Source organism: Mauremys mutica, chromosome 4 (genome assembly GCF_020497125.1).
Source record: "Mauremys mutica isolate MM-2020 ecotype Southern chromosome 4, ASM2049712v1, whole genome shotgun sequence".
Lineage (NCBI taxonomy): Eukaryota > Metazoa > Chordata > Testudines > Geoemydidae > Mauremys > Mauremys mutica.
The window spans coordinates 161821922-161829006 of record NC_059075.1 but is presented as its reverse complement, the minus strand read 5'-3'; positions in this window follow the sequence as shown (position 1 = coordinate 161829006).

Below are 7085 nucleotides of genomic sequence, written 5' to 3'. Positions count from 1 at the left end.
CACTCGGCTTAACCAGAGAGATCTGGGCCCCTGTATCCCTCTGCCCCAAGTACTCCTGCCATCAACTGGGACAACCTTAACGTGCTCCGTGTCTGGTTCTGCAGCGGCTGATCTCACCGAGCCAATATGCCAGGTTTCGATTGCCTGGGGGGGCTGTGTGGTGAGGGCAGCAGAACTGACATGAGCTGTTGGTTGCCGGCTTCCTCCCAGCACAGGGGATTTGTTCCTCAGCTGATCAGTGGAATTACACCGCTAGCACCTTCTGGGCTCCTCGGCTTTTACAGAGATTGGGGATGAGGGTTAGCAGTAGAGGGATGTTTTTGGGTAGGAGAATGTTTAGGCTCCCAATCCCCTTCTCTCTTCCCAGGGGTAAAATGGGATCCTCCCTTCCCACCCACCCACCCTCTTTCTGGGCCCTGCCCTCAACAGACGCCTGAGTCGGTTCAAAGGCATCAGCTAAAAGTGCCACCTCAGCCACAGACTTCACGTCTTTGTCCCACAGACACTGCGTCACGTCAGCCTCACATACGCTCAAGAAATGCTCTTGAGCCACAAGCTCCAGCATTTCTTCCAACCTTCCCACCTCTCTACCCCCACCCATTTTCCCAACAAAGCTTTCACTTTGGTCACATGTTCCCCAGGACTCATCCCCAGAGCCCTCTTAAGAATCCTAAAGTTGACTCGGGGTAAACTGAAAACTACGCAAAACAGTATTTTTAAATTTGCAATAGTCTAAAGCACCGTCACTAGGCATTTCATTGAATACATTTCGAGCTTTACCGGTTCATTTTGCAGTCAGGGTAGGAACTCTCTTCTCACCAGGGGTTTCATGTACGACACGCAGCCTCTCGAAGGCTTTTCAGATTTTCAGCAATATCGTCCTCCTCGCTGTATGCAGGACAGACGTGGTCCCACTTGCGGAGTTTTGGAGTGAGGGGAGTCGTTGGGGTCGGAGGCCTCTGGTTCTGCTTCTCTAGCAGGTCCAGCTGGTGTTTTCTCTCCCTTTCTCTTTCTTCTCTCTCTTTTTTCTTTTATCTCCAGTTCTTTCCGTTGCGATAATCTCCGGTGCTCCCTCTCCCTTCTGCAGCCTGCCACCCAAAAAACTCCAACTTCGCAATCGCGTCGCTGCTTTCACTCATTTCCCTGGTTTTCTGTTCCCACTTCCCTTTCCCGAAACAACCAAACAGAAAATAACAAAACGGTGACCCCCTCCTGACTGTCCTTAGCCACTGCACTTAAGACTCACTTAAAATCACAAATATCAGGGCTTAAAGTGTGAACGTCACTTGGAGTAACAAGCTGCACATGCACCCTGCCCGCTGCACCACTGGGACGTTCCCCTCTGGGGTTACCCGGACTGGTGATCTGCTAGGTCACCCCAATCCTTGACCCTGGGAGCCAGCCTGACCCTGCTCTGCTGTGAGAACCCCCACTCCTGGGCTGGTCACGCACAGCCTCTGGCGTGTCAGCTGCTCCTCGGATTGTGCAACCAAATGACACTAGCCAATATCTCCGGTCCCAGACACAACCCTAGGAACCTCCGTCTTGCAGTGTCCAGTTATGCCCGCTGGCTGCTGCAAGCTTCTAGGAGTTCATCAATTTAACAAAGAAATTGATATGCACCAGGCTTGTTATCCCAAGGGGAGTCTCTGACGCACTTCAGACCAAACGCACTGCTTCAGATAGGATAAACAAACAGATGTATTAACTATAAAGATCTATTTTAAGTGATTGTAAGTCAAAACATAACAAGTCGGATTTGGTCAAATTAAATAAAAGCAAAATGCATTCTAAGCTGCTCTTAACACTGTCAGTGCCCTTACAAACTTAGATGGTTCTCCCCACAGGCTGCCTGGTTGCTCTTCAGCCAGGCTCTCCCCTTTGATCAGCGCTTCAGTCGCTTGGTGGTGGTGTCGGTGAATGGAGGTGGAAGAGAGAGGAAGAGCAGGGCAAACGTCTCTCCCTTTTACCATGTCCTTTCCGCCCCATTGGCTTTGACCACCCCCACTACACCCCCCCCCCCGTTCAGCGTCAGGTGAGCATCACCTCGTCACAGTCCCAAACTGACCAAGGGAAGGGGGGTGACTCACTTGAGAGTCCAACAGATCCTTTGCTGCTGCCTAGGCCAGTGTCCTTTGTTCCTGTGAGGCTGGGCTGGGTTTGTCCCATCCAGGCCCTGATGAGGTGTGAACTGTCCCTGTGCTCCTGGAGAGTTTTGCCTGGGCTTGTTTTAAGCCACGAGGACACATTTTCAGCCCCATAACTATATACATGAAATTACAGCCTATAACATCACTATAACAACCATGCTCAGGGCATCATGAGCCTTCCAAAGACACCCGACATGACAAATTTTGCATTGGATACCACATGATCATTTTACAAGGATGAACATGGGGGTGCTGGGTACTCCCCAGAGGTACAGAGCGTCACACCCACCCCCCTCCTTATGTACCCACCCACCAACCCATCTATCCATCCAGCCACCCCCCGTACATACCGACCCACCTCCCATCTACCCACCCATCTATCCATCCATCCACCCCCCGTACATACCGACCCACCTCCCATCTACCCACCCATCTATCCATCCAGCCACCCCCCGTACATACCGACCCACCTCCCATCTACCCACCCATCTATCCATCCAGCCACCCCCCGTACATACCGACCCACCTCCCATCTACCCACCCATCTATCCATCCAGCCACCCCCCGTACATACCGACCCACCTCCCATCTACCCACCCATCTATCCATCCAGCCACCCCCCGTACATACCGACCCACCTCCCATCTACCCACCCATCTATCCATCCAGCCACCCCCCGTACATACCGACCCACCTCCCATCTACCCACCCATCTATCCATCCAGCCACCCCCCGTACATACCGACCCACCTCCCATCTACCCACCCATCTATCCATCCAGCCACCCCCCGTACATACCGACCCACCTCCCATCTACCCACCCATCTATCCATCCAGCCACCCCCCGTACATACCGACCCACCTCCCATCTACCCACCCATCTATCCATCCAGCCACCGCACGTACATACCGACCCACCTCCCATCTACCCACCCATCTATCCATCCAGCCACCCCCCGTACATACCGACCCACCTCCCATCTACCCACCCATCTATCCATCCAGCCACCCCCCGTACATACCGACCCACCTCCCATCTACCCACCCATCTATCCATCCATCCAGCCACCCCCCGTACATACCGACCCACCTCCCATCTACCCACCCATCTATCCATCCAGCCACCCCCCGTACATACCGACCCACCTCCCATCTACCCACCCATCTATACATCCATCCACCCCCTGTACATATCCCCCCCTCTCCTTATTTACCCACCCACCTCCCATCTACCCACCCATCTATCCATCCAGCCACCCCCCGTACATACCGACCCACCTCCCATCTACCCACCCATCTATCCATCCAGCCACCCCCCGTACATACCGACCCACCTCCCATCTACCCACCCATCTATACATCCATCCACCCCTTCTACATACATGTTTCATGACCATTTTATTAGATTTAACTCATGTTTTAAAATCATCACACAAATTAATGTTGGCTACTCAAGCCTTCTATGAAGCATTACATCTACATCCCTCTTGGTTTCTTATTATAATTTTGCAAAACTCTGTTAATGAACTTCTTGAAAGCAATGCGTTCATCTTTGGTGGCTTCTCGTGTGTCCGGTACTTCCAGTCCTTCAACCGATATGCTCATTAGTTCATTCACATGATCAGGCAGAAGGCGACTTCTTTCAGAACACACAATTCTATTCAGTGATGAACAAGAACACTCAGCTGTAGCTGTTGTGACTGGGAGTAGCCAGAGATGACTTCCTACTTCTTTCATCCTAGGAAACAGAGCACAAAGATCTGGTCGAGCCACTAGTGATGATAAAAAAGAAGTTGAAATCAAATCTTCATTCATTCGTTGTATGATATTCCACTCTGTGTTCAAATTCTCTCTTCTGTCCTGAGCACATGGCAGCCCCATTGCTGGTAGTGCCTCACTCCACTCAACTGTCGGTGTTTTATAGGACAGGGATCTGTAAAAGCTACGTAGAGGTTGAGTAGAATCTAGAAGTCGCAGTTGTAGATTTTAAAGAATCAAGTCTGTGTACTTTTTTCAGTTGTCTTAACAAACACTTCTTCTCTTCTTCACTTAAGGATTCAATATAAATGCCTTCATTAGTCAACTTCTGGACTGAAGTCTTTGCTCCTTCCAGTACTTTTTCAATGGATAGCTCTCTGATTGATCCACATGTAGCTTCTATTGCTGGATAAAGACCTCCTACTGTTGTAGCAGGTGCCTGGAGGGTGTTGTTTAATGACCCAAGTGGTTTCAACAGAAGATTTACAAGAGGGAGGATGGCAATAGTCTTCTCTGAACGTAGTAGCAAAAGTAATCCACCAGCCTCACTCCTTAGATCCATCCCATCTTGGTAGATACTTTCCAAAGCCACTAATAATGGCTGGAATAATTTTAAGACAACAGCCAAGGATCGCTCATGAGAAAGCCCCGGGGTTTTCCCAGGTTGGACTAATTTGAACTTCAGTCCCAGTGTATCGTCTATATTTTCCAAGATATTCAGTCTTTTTGGACTCTTGCTGAAAAAAGAATATAATGAAGACATTAAATGTGTAGCTTTTTAAATGTCTTTTGAAGATTCTGCAGCTCGTACTAGTGCTGGTTGGAGTACATGGCCTCTGCAGTGTGTATAGGAGAGATTAGAGTTACACTTTTCTCTGAGCAAAGCTTGTTCTCCACCACGTCTTCCAGAGAAGTTTGCAGCTCCATCAAATGCACAAGCAGCCATCTGTTTGGGGTCCAACTGACAAGCATTTAACTCTTGTAAGATGTGGGTTGTCGCAGATGCAGCTGATGTGTCTTCTATAACTTGAACACCTAGAAATGCATTTACTGGCCTACCCCTGACATCAGGATAACGTACACAATGACTTAACATTTGCATCGGTGCATTCATCAGCCATGTATGCAAATTTTTTGAATGTGGTGAGAGAGTTCTTCACTTTTGCAACTATTGAGTCTTTCACTGTTGCACCACATGCTTCTAGCCAGTCAGCTGAGTTTCTTGCAGAAAGATAGTGAGCATTTGTGGGTCTTGTTCAGAACCAGTGTTCAACTTCAGGATGAACAGGTGACAATGCACTTAACACTGGCCTCCAGTTTGTAGAGTTGGTATCTCTTGCTTAAATAGAAAGTGTGATGCCACCGCCATGTGTGTTCGCATGAACTGCGTTGCGTCTCCAGCATTCTTAACAGCCTCATTAACACTCACCGGTGCTGTCCTTGGTCCGTGGAGACTCAGAGCTCAGAGGTGCTTTCACATGAGTTCACCTCCCAGGTGGGAAGCAAGAAGGCACCTTGCTCGTCCCTCCATCTGATCACTGTTCGCTCTGGCCACGGCTGTTCGTTGCGCCACGTTCACTCCATCGCTCTGTTGCCAATGGCCCTGCGCCGTCACCTTCGGCTGCCACCTGCCACTGTGAGCTCTGCGAGTTGGGCTCTTGAGGTTCCACCAGCTCTCGGTGATTTCAGCTGAGCTCTCAGTGCGGGAACCTCGCTGCTAGTGCGGGCTGGGCCCTCTCTTCCACAGGGACACTGTCCCCACAGCAGGACTAAGCACTTAGACCTGATTGTCAGTGATTGCAGCTGCCGTGGTCACTTAACAGAACCAAAGACTCTCTATGGAGCCTAATCAGCTCTGTCTTTAAACGGTGGAGGGGGACAGGTCCCCACCCTCTCTCTCGATGCCCTCAATCAGCACAGGCTAATACAGTTCTACTGCCTGATACTCAGGCAATAAGAACCTTTCTTTACCCCCCGCATCTGGGTGATTTGTAACCCAACCCCAGCCAAAACCTCTCACTTGGGCAGCACAGCTCTGTGTGCTGGATACCCAGGTAGATGAGGTGTGAATGTAAATACAATCTGGTCCTGAAGCCTTTCGCCCCAGCCCCAGCTCATCGCAGGCCCTCAGGGAGAGCTCACTTTGCTTACACATCATCAGCTGATAGGATGAGGTTGGCCAACATCCCCGCAGGATGCTCTGACAGTGTCCGAAAACACAGCAGCCCTGGAAGGGAGCCAGTCTATGGGGCCACTTTTCAAACCCATGATCCTCCCCAGACACAGGTAGTTTATCACACCCTGTATATTGCTTTGCAAGTGTGTGTTACTGGTTCCATTTCAATCCAAATTGCCAATCAATCACTAAATTGGCAACACTGCATGTAACTAGTCTGCAAAACTGGGGGGGGGGGGTTGCGGAAATGGGGGGGGGGGTAGGGAAATCCCTGCATCCGGCCACTCCCCCTATATACCCCCCCCATCCACCCCATCGATAAACCTGCCCCCCACCCCGCCCCTTTATCTCGCCCTCGGACCCCTGCCCGGGTGCTGGGGGGGCGGGGTGTCCCCAGCGGAAGCTCCGCCCCTTCCCGCCCCTCCCCCCTCCGGCGGCCGCTTCCCCTTTATAAAACTCCGCCCGGGACGGGACAGCCCCGCCCGGCTGCCCCCGCCCCGCCCGGCCTGGCCCGGCCCTTCCCCGCCGCGGCTGCCGGAGCCGCGCACCCGGGCGTCAGCTGCGAGCCCCGCAGGTTCCAGCCCCGCTTCCCCGGGACAGCGCCCCCCCCGGCCCCCTCCGATCCCGGGTCCCCCCCCGGGACAGAGCCCCCCCAGCCCCCTCCTGCAGGGCCCCCCCGGGACAGCGCCCCCCCGGCCCCCTCCGATCCCGGGTCCCCCCCCCGGGACAGCGCCCCCCCCGGCCCCCTCCGATCCCGGGTCCCCCCCCGGGACAGCGCCCCCCCGGCCCCCTCCGATCCCGGGTCCCCCCCCGGGACAGCGCCCCCCCGGCCCCCTCCGATCCCGGGTCCCCCCCCCGGGACAGCGCCCCCCCCGGCCCCCTCCGACCCCGGGTCCCCCCCCGGGACAGCGCCCCCCCGGCCCCCTCCTGCAGGGACCCCCCCGGGACAGCGCCCCCCCCGGCCCCCTCCGATCCCGGGTCCCCCCCCGGGACAGCGCCCC